This window comes from Sus scrofa, chromosome 9 (assembly GCF_054392235.1).
Source record: "Sus scrofa isolate SSC_HxYL_T2T_F1_AM1 chromosome 9, Sscrofa_HxYL_maternal_Yorkshire_Landrace_v2.0, whole genome shotgun sequence".
Classification (NCBI taxonomy): Eukaryota; Metazoa; Chordata; class Mammalia; order Artiodactyla; family Suidae; genus Sus; species Sus scrofa.
The window spans coordinates 40,116,766-40,138,034 of NC_139391.1; the positions used below are offsets into that span (position 1 = coordinate 40,116,766).

The window sequence follows — 21,269 nt, forward strand, 5'->3', positions numbered from 1 at the left end:
TTCTCTTCTAAGGACTCTCCGGATGACCCCCCCCGCCCCCCCGCTTTCCCTTCCTGACTTTGCCGCCGGCCGTAGCTCTTCTGGGCAAATAACGGGAAGTCCGTGGGAGACGATGCGATTTTAGGAAAAGTGGCCTTGGTGTCAGCTGGCCCTGAATTTCAGTCTAGCGCGGATGCATTAGCTGTGCAGCCTTGAACATTTAACTTCTCTGAGCCATGATTTCCTCATCTACAAAGTGGGGTTCATCATATCTGTTTTTTAATAGTCACTGGGAAGATCAAAGGGGACAGCACACATAAAACACATTCGTCACACTTTTATCTCTCCGAGCTGGGCAGAGTGGCTGCATTCGTTCTGTAAACAATCACTGATTGCTTATCGCTAAGCATTGTTCTGGGTTCTGGGGAATCGGTAATGAACAAAAAGTTTCTCCTAAAGCTCACATTCTGACAGGGAAGCGAGTGGATGAACCAATACATGAACAAACAGGAGAATTTCAGGTCGCAGTCAGAGCTCCCAAGACAAGGACAGAGGCCGGCATAGCAGGGGGTGATTTAGTAGGAAGCCGAGGCGGCGTCAGAATGTGCAGTGACTTTGGAACCTGAAGACTGAGAGACTGTCTGCCTCGCCAGGACCTGGGGAAGGAAGAGCGTTCAACGCAGAGAAGACCGAAAGGACGCACGAGATGTGCGGGGAAGGGTAAGTGCCTGGCTCCTGCAAGGGAAGAAAGAAGGTCCTTGTAGTTGGAGCTCCTGGGGACTGTGATGCTAAATCCATGCATGCTTCCCAATTCTGCGCTAGGGGTTCCTGGAGCCCTGCAGTGAATTCACAAGGCTCCCCAGGATGTTCAATGTTTAAGGGGGACACTCAACATCTGTTGGGCTCCATGCAAACTACTCACCAGCTCAGGAGAGCTTGCAGTTTCTCCATGACATTGCCTTTCGTGCTTTTGGAGGACATATCTTTGTGAAGTTGTCTTTTTAGCTGTCGCTGTGATAAAAGCAAGCACCATGGGAAAATCAGTGTCGGACAGGAAATGAGGGTGGCGCTGTCTAATCTGATTCCAAGTTTTGCGAGGCTGTGCACTGCCCACAGGGCACACCACACACATTCCCTGAGTAGTTGTGATTATTTAAGAAGGAAAGAAAAATATTATTTTTCAATGTATATGTATTATTTTTTTTCTGATGGCTACTTAGTTATTAGGACATAAATACTTACATATTGTTCCTATTTTTTCTTAATAGAAGGTATTTCTGTTGGCCACCAGGGACTATGAAAAAAAAAATTTCTGAGCCAGTAAAGGCACTATGAGCGGGTTTGTTTGCAAACCCACCCAGGGCTAGGTGACAGTGCTGTCAGTTAAACCCTTCTCCTTCCAAGCCCTGGGCCTGTTAGGAGGTGTTTGCCTTGGACAACCCCGGGCGTGCGTGTTTGTGCAGGTAATGAGAAAAGGTCATGCAGATTTCATGCAGATTTTCTGAGTGGGTCCCTAGCCGGCCTGACCGTTTGGATCATCCCGGAAACTTGGCAAAAATAATTTCCTGTCCTGTCCTGGAGATTTCGCATTCAGTGGCACCGACAAAGGCATCTGAATTTAAAAACCTCTGCACCAAGCTGCATTCCTTTCTGCAGTCAGGAGGGCGGGGTTGAGGGGGGCAGAGGGTCCTGGTTTTTTCCGGTGTCCTGGGGGCCAGGCTATGGCCTGGGGGAAGGGAGTGGCGTCGCGGAATCTCCGGGAGGGAGGGGGCGCGGGCACCTGCGCCTCAAAACCCTGGAGGAGGTGGGGGCTGGCCGCGCTCACCCCATATCCATTCCGAGAGCGCAGTGGGCCTGGCCCGAAAGGAAGAATGGGTCACCACCGACCCAGGCCCGGGGATCACGAACTTCCCTCGGGAGGGTTTCAGGGCGGGGTGGGGGTGGGAGAGGGCCGAGTGCAGCCGGGCTAGAGGCGGCCGAGAGGTGGCAGCAGCTGCCCGCCCGCTGCCTCGGAGCATCCGGGCCGGGCGGGGTCGCGGAGACGCGGGCGGCTCGGGACGCGCGGGTGGACAGAGGACGCTGGCGCCGAGGCTGTCTGGGCTGATCCTGGTGGGAAGGAACCGCAGAAGCAGATGCGGGATCCCCGCAGTGGCGGCTGCATGTCTCCCGGAGTCTGGGAGCTGGCGTTGGAACACTGTGGTTACACCCTTGTTGAGTGTCTATGCGTGATTTGTAGAGGTGCAAGACACTGAGTTAGGGGACATTCAGATGCGCCAAGGCCCTGGGTACACACATGAGGAACCATGGTCTTAGTGTGGTGTGGTGTGTGGTATGAAGGTTTTTTTTTTTTTTTTTTTTTCAGGGAGGGGCTTAGAAATAAGTCCCTTGCTAGTGTGTAAAATATCACTATTAGAGATGCATTCTTTTATCTTAAGTGTTATCCCCTCCTCAAGACCCTGGGAAGGAGGAATGCATTAGAACTTTTACAAGTGGAATTCCCGCGGTGGCACAAGGGGATCGGCTGTGTCTTGGTAGTGGGTTTGATCCCCGGGCAGCACCGTGGGTTAAGGATGCCGCATTGCCGCAGCTGTGGCTTAGGTCGCCACTGTGGTTCAGATCTGACCCCTAGCCTGAGAACTCCATATGCCACCGGGTGGCCAAAACGAAACAACTTTTTAGAACTCTTTAGAGCAAACCAGTGACTTAAATCTAATCTTCCTTCCTGGCAGGAATAAGGTTAGTCCAGAATACGGAAGAAACAAAGAGAACCGAAGGCGTATTAGTTGGTACTTGCTAATCTGGCCCCAGGCACCAGGGCACTCCCTGAGGATGTCTCAAAACCATTTAAGTTAGAGAAAAAGTAGCCCCGTGTCCACTTTGTGGATGTTTTAGAGAGGCTTAGTGAGGTACCAGGACAGGGTTCAGCCCATGGTATTATTATTTTGTAAAAGAGGAAGCACCTGCACTGATACTTTCATGAATTATACAATTAATCTCTGCCTCCCTTTCCTTCTACTTTCTCTCTTTGAATTAGAGACGTGGTGTGGCACAGTGTGATGAAACGTTTATGCCAGAAATCCCTGGCTTGGAGATCTGCCTCTGCCACCTGCTTACTGTTTACGTAATCAATCTGGAAAACAATCTTTCTGAGCCTCAGCAGGCACATCTGTAAAGCTGGAAAAATGGTATCTACCTGGATGGTTATTGTGAGCATTAAATTGGGAGATAAAAAAACACCCAGGAGCTCCCGTCATGGTTCAGGGGTTAAGAATCTGACTAGCATCCATGAGGATGCAGGTTTGATCCCTGGCCTTGCTCACTGGGTGAAGGATTCCGAGTTGCTGTGAGCTGTGGTGTAGGTTGCAGATGTGGCTCGGATCCCTCATTGCTGTGGCTGTGGCGTAGGCTGAAGCTTCAGCTCCGATTCAACCCCCTAGCCTGGGAACCTCCATATGCTGTGAGTGTAGCCCTAAAGGGCAAAAAACAAACAAACAAACAAACAAACAAACAAAAAAACAAAATAAAAAACAACCAAACAACCAAAAACCCCACCTGATTCATGTACTGACTTCAGGCCTAAATGCCGTGTATGTCGTAAGAGTCACCATGGAGAACTTCCCTGTGGTCTCAAGTTTTGTGTCTTTCTTTCTCTGTGACACCAGTGGTGCTATTGGCCAAAGCTGTACAGCCTGAGGATGGTCACAGCCTACACGGACATGGGCTGTGGGTGTGTGGGGGTGTGTGTGTGTGTGGTGCTCGTAGGTATAGAAGCACCATTGCGAACAAGAACTCTGTATTTTTTCACACTCGATTTTAGGAGTCTTTTCCCAGAAGGAATGGAAAATCCCAGTAGGCAGGAAGGTCTAATCATCATTTGAAGACTGGTTTCCATAGGTTTCTTCCAAGAATTTAACATTTGTTTATTCTCGGTACAAATGAAAATCTATCCTGTGTGTTGGCTGGAGGTCTTCAGACTAAAGACCTTGAGGCAAGGGTGAAGTTTTATTTGTCTTTGGAAACACAGCTCCCCCCTCCCCATATGTTTCTAAAAATATATGTGAACACCAATCAGTATTTCTCTGAGTAATAAAGTTAAGGGTAAAATGGTATTTGGGGGGCTCACAGCTATGTAAGATAATGACTTTTGTATCTTTTTATTTCCCTCTGTTCTCCCTTTTTACTCGAAAGTTTATTAGTTAAATATGACTTTGAAATTTGGGTTGCTGCTACATTTTTTTTTTTTTTTTTGGATGTTGTGTGTGTCCTGACTCTAAATTTTTGACACTTACATTCTGTCTTGTAACTGTATTTAAACAACTATCTTAGACCTGTCTTTATGTCTGATTGGCTTTAATGCTCACTGCTAGTCCTTTTATATTTTGAGCTCTTATGAAATGTCTTTTTGTTATCTCCTCTCAAAAACTTAAACTTATCCGTGAGTAAAATACTCGAGTCTAAATCTTTTCCATGTCAAAACTGTATAGACATAGCTCTATCGTAGAAGAGAAGACCAAGCATGATTTTTATTCCTTTATAGATATTTTTATCTCCTATTTTTGGTATGGATCTCTCTCTGTCTCATCTGTAAAACATGTTTTGAATTTTAAAAGTTGTCAGGATATTTTAATTTGTTTTAAATTTTTTTGTTTTTTTAGGGCCACACCCATGGCACATAAATTTCCCAGGCTGGGGGTTGAATTGGAGCTGTAGCCGCTGGCCTACACCACATCCACAGCAATGTGGGATCCAAGCCGTGTCTGTGACCTATACCACAGCTCACAGCAATGCCAGATCCTTAACCCAGTGAGCAAGGCCAGGGAATGAACCCACATCCTCATGGATACTAGTTGGGTCGTTACTGCTGAACCACTATGGGAACTCCTGTCAGGATATTTTTAGGTGTGACTCTCTCTTAGTTACTTTCCCCTGGAACCTGATGAACCTGTTTTATTCTCTCAGGTTCCCCCCTTCCCCTCCCTTTTTGGAAAGTTTTCTTTCACTGTATCTTCAGTGATTGCTTCTTCTTTGATCTGGATTTTTCTTCAGAAACATAATTTTTGGGCTGAATCTCTGTTCTGGTCTTCCATAGCTGTCATCTTCTTTTTTAATTACTTTATTTTATTAATTGTAAGAGGTGCTATATTTTATGTACAACAAAGGAAGAAAAAAATGGTGCCAATTAAACTATGGCATGATGCCGTAATCATAGTCCTTGAAATTGGTAAGTTGATCATATCAGCTTCTTTCTTGTTTTGAAATATTTCATCGATTTTGAGAGATTTGGCAGTTTTTCCTGTCTACAGTTGCATTGTTTGGCATGAGTCAGGCAATCCCTTTTGCGTACATCTCAGTTATAAAGCATAATACAGCTTTGAAGCTTCTTCTTTTCCCTTTCTTGGATTCTGTAAAGCACTTGCCTTAGAAAGAGTTGCAGTCATTGCTCCAATAACAGATATTTGCTTATTAAATTACATCCTGCTGCTCTAATTCCACGCCTTTCTACCTACACAATAACTTCTTGCTTCAATGCCAAATCATAGTGTAATCTTTTAAAAGACATTTTAAATGGCAATTAAAGTCACATGTAATTGCGACAATGTACATAACTCAATTAAAGTGCTTACCACATGAACAGCTGAGACCACCGTTCACCCATGCCCAGAACTTGACAGCCTCACTGGGACGGCTCTCAGGTCCAAGATGCCACTGATCGTAAGGCTTAACCTGATTTCAGAACTGTGGTCATTTGGAAAAATGGACATCTTAGAATCAGTGAAATATGATAGTTTCAATTCTTTGCTTTCTCTGCATTTTGGAAGTGTTTCTTAAGTTTGCCATCTATAATACTTATTTGATTTTCTGCCATGTCAATTCCATTCATTTACTGCTTCCTATGTATAGCTTTCAATTACTGTTTCATCATTTTATTTTCTTTTTTTAAAACTTGATGAATTTTCTTATATTATAGTTGTACACTGATCATCTAATCATTTTATTTTCTTGGAAATATTTTTCTTACCCAAACTAGCTTCCTTTCTATCTGTTCTTGGGGACTATTGGTCAGATTCTCCTTTATAGGCCTGAAGCCCCCTAATATTTACCATGTGACTGAGTTCTAGTGAATTGCAGTGACGTGTGTGACTTATAGGACTTACATAAGAATGTGCAGTGAACTCTTCTCTATGTTCGTTTTTCCTCATTCCAGCTGAGTGCCAGGAGATGACAATGACAGCCTTGGAGGCCACGTGATGAAGATGGCAGAACTTTTGTTATTTTGGGTGCCCAAGGACAGCTGCTCTTGGCAACTTGGGACATTTGCTTCAGGCTGTTTTCTTTCTTTCTTTCCACACCTTGGCTAGGGGATGAATGAGACCGGCATCTGAGGCCTACACCATAGCCACAGCAACACCAGATCCAAACTGCATTCGTGACCTATGCCACAGCTTGTGGCAAGGCTGGATCCTTAACTCACTGAGCGAGGCCAGGGACTGAACCTGCATCCTTACAGAGATGTTAGATCCTTAAGCCACTGAGTCCCAGTGGGAACTCCTGGGCTGTTTTCTAAGTGACAAATATACTTTTATTATATTTCGTCTAATATACAAATATTGAATGTTTCTGTATAGCAGCTGAATTTAATAATACATATTCTGAAATCACCATGTACCGTTTATAAAAGATTTTCATAAAATTCTTATGAAATTTCTATAAGAACTATCTTGAATTTTGCTTTCTTAATTACTTATTGTTCCTGCTAAGAAAAGAGAGTAATTTGGACAATGAAACTATCTCAAATGAGGTAATGAAGTAATTACTGGATTTTAGCACTCCCATCACTTCTGCCCAAAAAAAAAAAGAAAAAAAAAGTTTCATCAGAATACCGCCTTTCCCGAGTGGCTGTGTGGATTTCTGATTTTCTTAGACATTTGATAAAAGAAGAAAAGAACTCTCACAAGAAAGTGTCTGAAACCTGGGTGGGTAATAACGGAACATTGTCTAATGTTATTTCGGATGAAATATTTACCAAAAAAAAAAACTCCACCGCTTTAGCTAACTGCTGTCTCTTGTGGTCTAAAATTTAGGTTTCATTGTTTATTTAAAAAGATTCACAATTAGACTTTGTGTAAACAAAGGAGCTTCTTCCCCCATCACATTTTTTGTCAGAACATACAATATCACCTTAAGTGGCAGTCTTTGAATCTTGTCCCAGTATCAGTTATCTCAGCTTGTTTTCCATATGGTTTTCAATTTCTCTTTCTTTTCTTTTTTTGGTATTTTTTATCTTTTTAGGGCCATACCTGTGGCATATGGAGGTTCCCAGGCTAGGGGTCTAAATGGAACTACAGCTGCTGGCCTATGCCACAGCTGCAGCAATGCCAGATCTGAGCCACATCTGCAACCTACACCACAGCTCAGGGTAACGCCAGTTGCTTAACCCACTGAGCAAGACCAGGGATCAGACCTGCATCCTCATGGATGCTAGTCAGATTCATTAACTGCTGAGCCACCATAGGAATTTTTTTTTTTTTTTCAGTTTCAACTTCATAGGGCCATGTTTTGTTTTTCATACGATAGATGCCAAATTTCTAAAATTTTCTTCTGGTTTCTATAGTAAATCATCTTCAGAGGTGTGCTCTTTTTCTTAGTCTTCTGGGTGATGCTCTCCTTCCCGTATGTGGCATTGCTTTTTTGTAGGATCCATGGCCCTATACCTGCCCACTGCTTTCTTCAATTTACCTTAAGGCAAGTAGAGCTCTATGGAGACTTGGTGCTGGCTGAGAGAGGAATTGTGGCTTGTCCTTGGCTTTGGTCACTGCACTATCCTTTGGGTGTGCAGCTGGAGGGCCAGTTGTGGGGCACAGCTTCTCAGCAGTTCCCAGAACTGATGGGATTCATCTTGTGTAGCCCTGCTGATCTGATGTGGGGTCTCCTCCTAATTCTGCCTGAACGTTCAGAATTGATAGTATGTCAAAATCTTACTCTCTAGCACAAACTGCCTTTGTCCTGCCTACGAAGCATCTTGTGTGGGAAAAATACCTTCCAACATATGATATGCTGTTGTTAGCCCCCTTCTACTTCCTGCTCCATTGTTTCCCAGGAACTGTGTTCTGTGAATGGATGTAGATAGGTTGGGGGAGACAGAACAGTTCTCTGGCCCATCCAAAGCATGGCACCCATAGTAAACAGCCATGTTTGGCTTGTATTGGATCTCTGAGCTGGGGGTAGAAAGCAGGAGAAAGGCAAAGGATTCCTATCATTTTTCAAGGGCCAGTCTGTTTTACAAGGTGAGACATGGGGTTGCCTGTCTCAATGCAGTTTAGTGTCATTAGCTTTATTTATGTGATAGAAATTCCTTATAGATTCTGGTAACAGTTAGTTGGTTAGTCTTCCTTTTTGATGTGAATTTTTGTCTTTTTTTCTGTTATGTAAGTAATTCAGGGAGATGTTCAGAGACACTTCATTGGGAGCGTCCAGCCAGATGCCACCTTAACCCTGAATGGACCTGATTTTTATTTTGAAACAATAGTTCTAGGAATTAGTTCAGTTTACTTATTCATCATGTTCTGTTTACCTTAAATCACTTTATGAAGCGTACACTGGGTCCAAAGTTGGCTTCAGATCCATCTCTAAATTTCACTGCCTGGGCCTTTGGAGGTGGCGGGGGTGAGCCTTCTTTGGGTTGCAGGTGGCCATGCCAAGCAGTCATCAACTGGAGGGTAATTTCTCTGGCTTGGGGTCTTATTCAAGGTATTTTTGGTTGTTAATATCAGAAATCAATTACAGCGAGTGGGGGCAGCTTGGGAAAGGGGGAGAAAGAGAGAAAGAGAAAAACCTGGGTATTGGGATGCTGAAGTACCTTATAGAATGCAGGGACAGTTGGGACAGCAGTTCCAAAGCTCTTGGGAACCCAGACCCTCATTCACGCTCTTCCTGTCTCCCTCTGACAAAAACATTAATAGTAAATAAAGGCCTGATAGGCTGTAATGTGAGTTGGTCTGTTTCACATGTACGTGGAGTAAAATGTATGCCTCAGAGCTCCTGCTTTTTCTCAGTTTAAGGCATCCACCTCGGGCTGACCAATGCTCCTTCCTGGGGTCTATCCTAATTCCGGGCTACAGGGAGAAAGAGAACTTGATGGGCCCGACTTGGGTCAGGCGACCAGTCTTGTCCAATCAGCTGTGCTTGGGTGTGTGTATCTCTGTGAGGTGCCAAGTCAGGGCTGGGCGTGGGGACAGCTCTCAGAGAAAGATGGTTCTTGTGCCCTGGACAGGCTCCCGCAAGGTACCTATCACTCTTGGCTTTGGGAAGAAAGCTAATTAAGACCCGTCCTAATGGGAGCTGGAGTGTCTGGCCCCAGCCCTCCACGCAGGCCTTCGTGTTACTTGAGTGCAACAGAGCCCCAGTCTCCCCTTGAGCTGTGGGTCTGGGGGAGCTCTTGCGAAGAGCTACAGAGTCATTTATAAGTCTGTACACCTGCATTTCCAGCTGTCTCCCTTTACATTTGCCTTGGCCTCCTTCCCACTTCCCTCTAATCAGAACAACTCTTTAGTATGAAATCCACATTTTGCAAACTTTCTAGCAGTAACTTTATTTGGAAATTAAGCTCGCCCTTCATTTCTAAAGCAGGCCCAGTAACAACCGGACACGGCACACCTGCACCAGTGCTTTTTTCTAGGAAGGTAGAAATGGAAATATGCTTCTCATAGATGCATTTAGTGGCATGCAGCTGAAGCTAGCAGCATGGGAGAGCACTGGCCTTGGAGTCAGAAGTTCTGGATCTTATTCCCCCATTTTTTTTTTTTTTCTGCTTTTTAAGGCCGCACCCTTGGCATGTGGAGGTTCCCAGGCTAGGGGTCGAATCAGAGCTATAGCTGCCGGCCTACACCACAGCCACAGCAACATGGGATCCAAGTCGTATCCGTGACCTACATCACAGCTCATGGCAACACAGGATCCTTAACCCACTAAGCGAGGCCAGAGATCAAACCCACAACCTCATGGTTCCTAGTCGGATTTGTTTCCACTGTGCCACGACAGGAACTCCCTGGATCTTATTCTTTTTTTTTGTCTTTTTGTCTTTTTTAGGGCATATGGAAGTTCCCAGGCTAGGGGTCTAATCAGAGCTATAGCTGCTGGCCTATGCCACAGCCACAGCAATGCCAGATCTGAGCTGCATCTACAGCTCATGGCAAAGCCAGATCCTTAACCCACTGAGCGAGGCCAGGGATAGAACCCACAACTTCATGGTTCCTAGTTGGATTCTTTTCCGCTGCTCCATGGTAGGAACTCCTGGATCTTATTCTTGACACTTCCCTTCACATAAAAGTTTAAGACTTTGAGCAATTTTATCAATGGACCCAAATCCCAGTTTTTAAATTTATAAAATGGGGATAATAACACTTATTTTGCTTACCATCTATCAAGTGCTTTATATATGATCAAATCTATAAATATAAGGCATCCCCCCCCTTTTGGGCTGCACCCATGGCATATGGAAACTCCTGGGCCAGGGGGATTGAATCTCAGCCACAGCTGCAACCTATAGCAACACCAGATCCTTTAACCTACTGAACTGGGCTGGGGATTGAACCCGTGCCTCTGTAGTGACCAAAACAACTGCAATCAGATTCTTAACCTGTAGCACCATGGTGGAAACTCTTATAAACTTTTTCTTTTTTTTTTTTTCTTTTTATATCACACATGTGGCATATGGAAGTTCCCAGGCTAGGGGTGAGTGCTATGGGTGGGAATGAATGGGATCTTGCTGAGGCTGGGGCCTGACCGTGATGGGGGCGCCCGGACAGGCTCCCACCCCAGTCTCTGTGAACAGGAGCTCAGTGGGGCCAGTCTCCTGTCTTCTGCCAACCCCGGGCTCCTGCCTGCCATGAGTCTCTGCCTTCGTATGGCTCCAGGTTGTCAATGGGAAATGTAAACAGTGCCTTTAACACAGCAGCCTGGCAGCGGGGAGTCTGCAGGGGGGTGGCAGCTTGAGACCCAAATGGCATGACTTTGGTGGTGAGTGTAGGCTTGTCCTGTCCCTGGCAGAGAATCCTCGCCTGTCCCCGGCATTGCTCCCTAGATAGAGGCAGGAAGACTGAGGCCAGAGACTTTTCTTTCCTCCCTTCCTCCCTTCCTCCCTCCTCCCCTCCCTCTCTCTCTGTCTTTTTAGGGCCACACCCACGGCATATGGAAGTTCCCAAGCTAGGGGTCAAATTGGAGCTACAGCTGCCAGCCTACACCAGTGCAGGATCCGAGCCATGTCTTTGACTTACACCACAGCTCACAGCAATGCTGGACCCTTAACCCACTGAGCGAGGCCAGGGATTGAATCCGCATTCTTGTGGGTACTAATTGAGCCCTTAACCTGCTGAGCCACGATGGGAACTCCACAGAGGTTTGAGTTCCACTCTCCCAGAATGAGATGGGTTCCCTCGGTGCCTGTCCCCTGGGACCAGGCAAGCTGCAGTGGCCCGGGCTGCTCCACTGGCTCTGCAGGGACAGGGACGCTCAGTGTGCACTGCCCTATCACACCCCTTAGCACAGGCACTAAGAGGGATCTCTTTTGTGGAGGAGGAGCTGGAGCTTAGAGAAACTCTGCCAAATAGTCTTGCCTCTGGCGGTGGCAGCGGCTGCCTTTATCTTGCTGAGGGGGAACAGACTGCTGCACCTCACTTCACCCCAGGGCCTCGGGCCTCAAAGCTCTTGTCGTCCATCCTGATGAAAGATGTGCAGATTTTACATAATTATAGGGGAAGAGAAACCCATGACATAGGTTTCATTATTTATACAGCTGGTTTTGTATATACATTGCTTTTTAGGGCCACACCCGTGGCATATGGAAGTTGCCCAAGTTAGCGGTCCAGTTGGAGCTACAGCTGCCAGCCTACACCACAGCACCAAGGAACTGAGCCACGCCTGCAACCTACACCACAGCTCAGGGCAATGCTGGATCCCCAACCCACCCAGCAATGCCAGGGATTGAACTCTCATCCGCATGGATACTAGTCAGATTTTTTTCTGCTGTGCCACAATGGGAACTTCTCAGTTTTGTATATTTTTGATAGTACTGTTACATTTTCAACATTTTCTCTGAGAGTGGGGACCAGGGGCTTGGCCGAACAAGGATCCCCTTCTCCTATCCTTACAATTGCTAAATTGAGATCCTTTCATTCACTTAAAAGTTTATTTATTTTTAACATTTCATTTTTAATTCACTTCAGACTTAAGGAAAAAGTTGCAAATATAGTACAAAAAATTTCCCTCACTCAAATTCCCCTAAATGTTAACATCGTCTATAACCTAGAGGACAATGATCAAAGCTATTAGGATTAGAGGTGGTGTGGAGAAAAGGGAAGCCTCCTACACTGTTGGTGGGAATATAAATTGGAGCGGCCACTGTGGAGAACTGACAGCATGGAGATTCCTCAGAAAACTAAATATAGAGTTGACATATAATCCAGCAATCCCATTCCTGGACATTCATCTGGAAAAGATGAAAACTCTATTTCAAAAAGATAGTGCATCCCTGTGTTCATAGCAGCACTATTCACAATAGCCGAAACATGGAAACAACCTACATGTCCATTGACAGATGAATGGAGAAGAGCAGATGTGGTATATATGTGTGTGTATGTATATATTATATATAAGATATATATTATACACACATATATAGTAGATATGTCTATATGGTATATGCATGTATATATTATGTATATACAATATATATGCAATGGAATATTACTCAGCCATAAAAAAGAATGAAATAATTCTTTTTGCAGCTACATGGATAGAGATTATCACACTAAGTGAAATAAGTCAGAATGAGAAAGACAAATACGATGTGATGTCACTTATATGTGGAATCTAAAGTTCAACACAAATGAACATAGCTATGAAATAGAAACAGAGTTCCAGATATAGAGAAAAGACTTGTGGTTACCAAGGTGGAGGTGGGGTGAGAGAAGGCAGGGTTGGGAGTTTAGGCTTGGTAGATGCAAACTATTTTATAAAGGATGAATAAGAAACAAGGTCCTAGCAAGGTATAGCAAGGGAACCTTGTTCAATAACCTGTGATAAACCATATGGAAAAGAATATGAAAAAGAATATAACTGAATCACTCTGCTGTACAGCAGAAATTAAGACTACTTTGTAAATTATACTTCAATAACTTAAAAAATTTGGTTTTTAATTTTTTTATTAATGTGTAGTTGATTTATAATGTTCTGTCAATTTCTGCTATACAAGGTGAGCCAGTCATGCATATATATATTACTTTTCTATTATCTTCCATCATGTTCTACCACAAGTGATTGGATATAGTTCCCTGTGCTGTATAGCAGGACCTGGTTGCTTATCCATTCTAAATGCAATAGTTTGCATCTACTAACCCCAATACATTTTTTTTTTTAAGGGAGAAAAGGTTATTCACATTGATACATACTCTTACCTAGTCTAGAGATTTAACTCAGATTTTGCAAGTTTTTCTGCTATGCCTCTGCTCAGATTTAGGATCCAATCCAGGATCACACATTAAATATGATTGTCTTGCCTCCTTGGTCTCCTTTCAAACTAAACAGTCCTTTGGTTTTAATTTGTCTTTCGTAACCTTTTCACCTTTGAAACATGCTGGCCAGTGATCTTCTAGAATGGTCTATTTTTTTTTTTTTTTTTTTTTTTTTGCTTTTTAGGGCCACACCTGCAGCATATGGATGTTCCCAGGCTAGGGGTCAAATCGGAGCTGCAGCTGTCCGCCTAGGCCAATGCCAGATCTGAGCCGCCTATGTGACCTGCACCACAGTTCACGGCAATGCCGGATCCTTAACACAGCGAGTGAGGCCAGGGGTCAAACCCGCACCCTCATGGATCCAGTTGGGTTCCTTAACCACTGAGTCATGATAGGAATTCCTGGAATGTTCTTAATTTGGGTTTATGTTATGTTTCATAGTGATTTAAATCCAGGCTAGGCATTTTGGGCAAGAGCACCACAGCAGTGACACTGTGTCCTTCTCAGAGCATCATGTCAGGGGGCACATGACCTCTCTTTGTTCTGGTACCTTCGGTGGGAACTTCGATCTTTTGTTTAAGGTGGGAACTGCCAGGCTCCTCCACTGTAAAGTTACTGCTTTTACTTTTGTAGCAAGTGTTGGGCAGGGAGATAACTTATAAATATCCTATTTCTTCTCAGGACTTGCCCACTGATTTTAAGACTCATTAATGGTGCTGCCTGAAATAACTGTTCCTGGGGAATTTGATTCACTTACAATGTAAAGGCAATTATAAAGCAACACGAAAAAAGCCTTCTAGGCACATGGCAGGATTGTATCCCTTCTTAGACCTCTAACTCTGTTTGCTCGGTTGTCGTCATAGTTTTGTTTCATTTAGTACAGCTTAGTCAGGAGTTAAGTACATAAGACTTAACTGAATGTCACATCTACTCCACTCTGTTTGCTTTCAGGTGTAACAATATTTCAACAGATGCTTCATCCTTCCAACTGATTCATTCCTGTCTCTTAGAGCACACGGCGCCTTAGGAGCTCAGAGCTACCTTCTAAATTTGATCTGCACTTCAGCTCCACCTCCCTCTATTTAGACTGAAGATATGTGGTCTTGCTCCGTGTGCCCCAGTGATTCCAATTTCTACTCAGGACCAGTCTTTTCTTGGTGAATGACTCAGCATTTTATAATCTGACATTTTTAAGAGAACCACTTTGCTATTAAACCGAAGTGGTATATAAAGTGAAGCCCTGAAGGAAGCATGGGTCCAACAAAGGTTAGACAAAGATAAGACAATTTGTCACACCCACTAGCCTGAGACATGCATGGCAGAAATGAAATGAGGTCCCAGAACCAGAGCAGGGAGAGGGGGCTTTGACTACAAATTCAAATGCAGAGACAACCTTCTCTGAGGCAGCTGTCACCGTGGCTTTCCAAGGACCCTCTCTTGGCTGTGTTTACAGATTGGGGTGGGGTGGGGGGGGGATTCTGTGCTCTGGATCTGAGGCCTGAGGTAGGACAGCGTGTTTAAAGGAGGCTTAGACGGTGAACTTCCAGATGGGGAAAGTTAGAAACTTGAAGCAAGCTCTTATTGATTTTTGCTTTGCACCAAAGAAGAATTGATGAATGAGAAAGGAAGCCTTCCTGTCTGTGCATCTCACGGGCGCTGTCGGGAGCGGTGAATGTACTTCCTTTATCGTTTATTTCAGGCCCCACAGAAGTGCTGGCCAGGAAGGAAGGAGGCTGGATGAAGCAGTGTGACTCTTTTGGTAGAAGAGCGCTTTTCTCTCTGTGATCTACCTCCACACTGGCAGTGACCCAAGCTTTCCTTTTTAGCCTTCTGTATCTTGTTCTTCCTGAGTGTGTGTGTGTGTGTGTGTGTGCACGCATGCATGCTTGCACGCGTTGGGGAGTTCCCCTGAAACCAGGTTCCCCTGCTGAGTGCATGATGACACTCTCTACCCCAAACTTTATTCCCTTTCCTGTCCCATCCCCGTTCCCCTCAGGACTGAGGAGCATCAAAGAAAAGAGGGGACTGAAATGGAACAGGACATAAGCCCCCCCTACCCCCGCTTCCACCGCCGCCGCCACCACCACCACCACCGCCGCCACCTGCCGTGTGTCCCTGTTTCTTGTTTGGCCTTTCTCTGACTTTCAAAGAACAGGCTCATAGTGTGTATGCCCGTGCATGTGTGCACAGCAAAAGGCTCCTAAGAAAAATGCACCTACTGCATCATCCCTCTCTGCCCCCCACACACCCCGCACCAGTGCACTAGGGTGGGCCTGGGCCTGGCACTGTCCTGTTCCCTCCCCGGATCATGTGGGGGCACCAACTTATAAGCACACGGCCGGATGTTTGTCCCTCTTCCCCTTGGCTATTAAGTCACAGCAGGGAGGGGAGCTGATAGTTCATGACCCTTGGGAAGGGTGGGTAGCAAAACCCAGTCAGAGTGGTGACAGAATTAATTTCGTACCCTTGTCCCTGGGACAGCCAAAAGAATGGGCCTTAGAAGACTCTTTTGCCCAGGCTCCTTAGCGTGAGGGAGGGAGGGCTTGGACAGAAGGTCTTGCGTTTCCCCGTGATCCCAGCCAGATCCAGTTTCAAGACCTCAGAGCTTCCTCTCTGAGCCAAGAGGACACCCCTCTAGTCCTCAGATGACTCCAGAGCTGGAGGGACTGCCAGCGACTCTGGCGTCGGAACACCCAGAGCCAGGTAACAGGCTAAGAGGGAGCAGTGCCCAGCTGTGACATTAAGTGGGAATTATTTCCATTGTCTCTGCTTCCCGCTGTACGGCACGCACCTTCTCCACCTGCAGATACAGCCTTACTCTAGGACACGAGTCTGAGGGTTTGAGGGCGGTCTGAGGAATAATGGCTCTGCATGCCGTCACTGCCTGGATGTGCCCTTGCCAAACACACAAAACAGGGAGGTGACCTGCCGATTCAGTGGAAAGCAATAAACCACGCATTCAATTAGAATGACATACATTTAATCACAATTGTCTAATGGTATTCGAGATTTCTTATTTAATCAGTAATGAGACGACCCAGCAATTAATGTCCCTGGAATTGCGTCCGCCTTTACCAGTGCAATGTTGATTTTAAACTAATCTTTCTATTTTACATCCTCTTTCTATTTCTGGAGTTAATAAAGGTGCTCTAATGAGTTGTCTTAAAACATCAATTTCTGCGTTTGTTGCACCCACCAGTTTATCACAGTTTTAATCAAAATACTGAGTTAAGGTGCAGGAAGGCGTTTTGAACATCAGGCTTTGCCTGGATGGAGAAGCCAGGGTGGCAGACGGCTTGCCTCATTTTCCCGCCTCTCCCAGCGGTTTTGCCCCCCTTGGAAGAGGTTTGAAAACAGGGATGGCTTCACAGAGGCCCTGTGCTCAGAAGGACCCTGGCTTGTCTCACAGTCAGCTGTCACTGTCTTGAATCATAATACCTTTTGAAAAAGGGACCTCACATTTTCCCTTTGCACTGGGTCTTGCAAATTGTGTAGCCAGTCCTGTTTGAGGGTCTGTCGGATTTGGCCACTTCTTGAGTTAGTGTTGAGGCCTCTAGGCTACTGTGGAGGGGGCAGGGAGTTGGGGGGTGGGGAGGGGAGGAGGAAGGAGAGCTGAAATCTGCTCTGAGGTTCCCACATGATGGTTTATGCCCCCCAAACTCCCTTCTTCTTGCACTTCTAAAGCTCAGGTTATAGGAATACCAAATAAAAGTAGATGCCAAGGAAAGGGGCATTTGGGGGGAGCGGAAAAAGTCTTTTGTTTTTTTTTTCTGAAATTCATTTCAGAGAAAAAACACAATGGCTAACATTTATTGACTACTTACTATGGCTCCAGAACTGATCTATGCACTTTACGTATGTCACTCAAAACAGCCGTATAAGCCAGGTACCGTCTATGACTAACCCCACATTGGAAGTGTGGGCGAGAGAGGTTAAGCAGACCGTCCAAGGCCCTCTGGCCAATAAAAGGCAGAACCAGGCTTGTATCCAAATTTACATTCTGGCATGGTAGAAAGAGATGGGTTTGGGGAGAAACAGATCTGGGTTTGTATGTATGTATGTATGTATGTATGTATTTTTAGGGCCACACCCGCAGTACACGGAGATTCCCAGGCTAGGGGTTGAATCAGAACTGCAGCTGTCAGCCTACATCACAGCCACAGCAACTCGGGATCCGAGCTGTGTCTGCGACCTACACCACAGCTCACGGCAACGCTGGATCCTTAACCCACTGAGGGATCGAACACGCTAACTCATGGTTCCTAGTCGGATTTGTTAACCACTGAGCCACAACGGGAACTCCTAACTGGCTTTTTAAATGGAAAAAGAAATACATACGTGAAGATAAAAATTTAGAGTGCCAGAGGGCTATGTAAGAAAAAGCAAGGTTATCAGAGTTCCCATCGTGGCACAGTGGTTAACGAATCCGACTAAGAACCATGAGGTTGTGGGTTCCATCCCTGGCCTTGCTCAGTGGGTTAACGATCTGGTGTTGCCATGAGCTGTGGGGTAGGTCGCAGACGTGGCTTGGATCCTGTGTTGCTGTGGCTGTGGTGTTGGCTGGTGGCTGCAGCTCCGATTACACCCCCAGCCTGGGAACCTCCATATGCCATGTGCGTGGCCCTGGAAAAGACAAAAAAAGAAAAAAAGACAAAAAAAGAAAGAAAGAAAAAAAAGAAAGAAAGAAAGAAAGAAAAAGCAAGGTTATTTTCTATTCCCAGCTCCCAGGTCCCCCTCCGTAGAGTCCACCATTTTTTTCATTTTCTTATATATCTTGCAAACATTTAGGAATATATAAACCATATATGGGCATGTCTCTCCTCTCCATTTAAATCAATTATTTGTATAAGTATTATACATGCATTGTTCTGAATTTTCCTTTTGTCACCTCATTGTATATCTTGGAGATAATTTCATAGCAACTCTAGGTTCTGTTTCCTTGAAGGTTTTGGATGGATTTAAACTGGTGTGCACATGGAATAGAGGAAAGAGAATGGAGGAAACTAGACCAACTGGGAGGCTCTTTCAATAATTCTGATTATTTTTATTCACTCATCAAACATTTATTTAAGTCTTTGCGGGGCTCTGTGATATCAAGTCACATAAGAAATTATCCTTGCCTTCAAAGAGCTCAAGGGAGCTAAGACAAGTAAACAAATAAATCATCGCAATGCACCCAAATGTTGGAACTGGAGTGAAGTGACAAGTGTCTGGCCTGGGATGTCTCCAAGAGATAAAACACAGGAAGTGGCTGGAATAGTTTTTTCTTTGGAAAAAGTGTCCACAGGTGCAGTCTGATAAAGGGTAGCTTTGTCACTCCTGAAAGAGTAGACTGACACATCTTTCATTTATTTTATCCCCTCCTGTTTCCCCCACACAATCCCCGGGCAGACACAGACACCGTGTCTGATACAGACAGTGTTACCTTGACAGACTGAGGACAAGGCTAAGGAGAGGCTTGCGATGGGATCAGTGGCTTCTCAGCCCTTGCCGATGGCGTCTCTGACTCCTGCCTGGCTGTAGCGGAAACAGTGAGCAAATTCTTGATTATGCAGGAAGATGAGCCTCTGATTCATTTTTGATGTTCAATGTTATGAGGCAAGCTCCCCGGCCATCTGTTCCAAGGAGGAACGTGTTACATATTTTGATTGATTTATTTTTACCTTAATCAAGGGGCAACTTTCCATCGTGATGGATCTTAACCTGAGCCATTGTGGCTGGAAGGCAAAGGGCTTGAACAGACTGATGAGGGAAGGGGGGAAGGATGAGCCACCTGGTGTGATGCTGGTGTCAGATGCAGGGGCAGAGTCTCCCCTGCATCGCCCTTTCACCTCCCTAATTAGTGAAGAAATTGCAATCCCTCGGCAGGGGGTGGGGGGGCACTGAAATGCTTAGAGTGCCACCCTCCTGGGGTTCATTACACACATGGGGGCAGAAGAGCAAAACCCTCAGGATGTGCTGGCTACAGCCAGGGGGCCACAGGGAACCCAGGCTGGAGGCGAGAGGCACGAATGTCTTCCGGAAATGGTTAAGGATGAATGACGATGGGGAGGAGGCTGTAGTTTCCGCAAAACCTCTCCGCCCATCTCCTCACATTAAGAGATTTACGTCTTTCCAGCCATTGGCATTGGATGGACTACACAATTATGTTTCAGGAGCTGGATGGCCGACCTCACAGAGAGTGGGATGGAGTAGAGAGTAATAGTTTAGCCATTTGTCTCAGTTTGGGTTTCCCTGAAAGACGAGCTCAAAAAAAGGATGGGGGAACAGTTAGTTTATCTGGCAGTGATCCAAGGAAGAGGGGCGAGGGATGCAGAGAAGGAGGAAAAGTCAGGGTGAACTGGTTACCAGGTGGCAACTGGGCTCACTTCTGAGGAGGACCTGTCGGATGGTCCCTCTGGAAGGGAGGCTGGTGCTTTTATTCACCGACTTCCAACCCCATTGGTTGGGGGTGTGCCCTTGGGGGTGTTAATACCTTTACCTTCAGACTTCTCTTAACAAGTGGGACTTGGGGGGAAAAAGCCCTAAGGAAGACACACAGAGACTAGGAAGACGCTTGAGTTGGTCTTTGGTCCATGTATGGGAACCATCTGTGCCAGCTGCAGCCAAAGTCACTGTCTGGGGCACAGACAGCATCCCCGTCACTGCTGGGGAAACGGAGTGGGAAGGGGAAGAAGGAATGCCACTTAGTTCGCAAAGGTGACCAGTGCCGCGAGTTTTGTGGGCAGAGCAGGCGCCAATTGCAGATGGGTGAGAAATCTCATATTCTATCCTTGCCCATCAAGTAACCTAAGTTTGACTTGGCATTCCCAAGGTACCACGCTGATGGAAAACGCTCTCTCACTTTGGGACTCTCCTCCTCCCTCTGTGCAACCTTCTTCCCAGCTCCATGGTTGGTTCTAGGTTCCTGTGAGTCATCTGAGGGCTCGGGGCAGCAAGCTTTGTGTTTGTGCCAGTGTCTCTAGAGAACAGATTGTGATGCATAGGGTTGTTTTTGTTTGTTGGGTTGTTTTTGGTTGGTGATGAATTTTCTGGTTAACTAGTCAGGTTGAACTAGCTGAGCTTTTTCTTGTTTGCAAGCTGCTTTATTTTGCATGCTTGGAGGGTCTTCTGCAAATCACTTTGCACAAAGAGTGCTGCTCTGTAAGAAGATGTACTAGCTTTTGTGAATAGTTGCTGCCTCACTGTCCCCATTCCTGTAACCATCTCCAAATGACACTCTGACCCTTGTGTGTGACAAACAGCACAAGACTGGCACCTGAATGCTGGCAGTCTAGACACGTCCAATGCTGGCTTCTCCATGAACTAGCCTATGGGGTCTGTTTATTTATTTGTTTTTTGGCTACACCCACAGCAAGTGGGAGATCTTGGGCCAGGGATCGAAACTGCCCCACAGGGTAACCTGAGCCACAGCCCTGAAAACACTGGATCCTTAACCACTAGGCCACCAGGGAACTCCAATCTGTTTATTTTTGACTCCTTAGGAAAGACCTTTTAAAATTTAAGTTGCTTTAACTTAATTAATTAAAAAGCTATCATTGGAGTTCCCATGGTGGTGCAGAGGAAACAAATCCAACGAGTATCCATGAGGTTGCGGGTTTGATCCCTGGCCTCACTCAGTGGGTTAAGGATCCAGCGTTGCCATGTGTGAGCTTGGTGTAGGTCGCAGATGCAGCTCAGATCTGGTGTTGCTGTGGCTGTGGCGTAGGCTGGCAGCTGTAGCTCTGATTAGACCCCTAGCCTGGGAACCTCCATATGCCGCGGGTGTAGCCCTAAAAAGAC

At 45.7% G+C, this 21,269-nt stretch overlaps 1 protein-coding gene across 4 annotated transcripts in view; it reads left to right on the forward strand.

Moving 5' to 3' along the window:
- Positions 1-441: 441 nt before the first annotated feature.
- LOC102164325 (uncharacterized) overlaps positions 442-21,269 on the forward strand; it is a 221,456-nt gene continuing 200,628 nt past the window's right edge. For 2 of the 4 annotated variants that reach the window (XR_002335632.2, XR_014815263.1), the window contains exon 1: positions 442-699. The gene's annotated coding sequence lies outside the window, so the exon portion shown is untranslated. The remainder of the gene's footprint in view (positions 700-21,269) is intronic. The other 2 variants (XR_002335631.2, XR_014815262.1) reach the window with 2 other exon arrangements.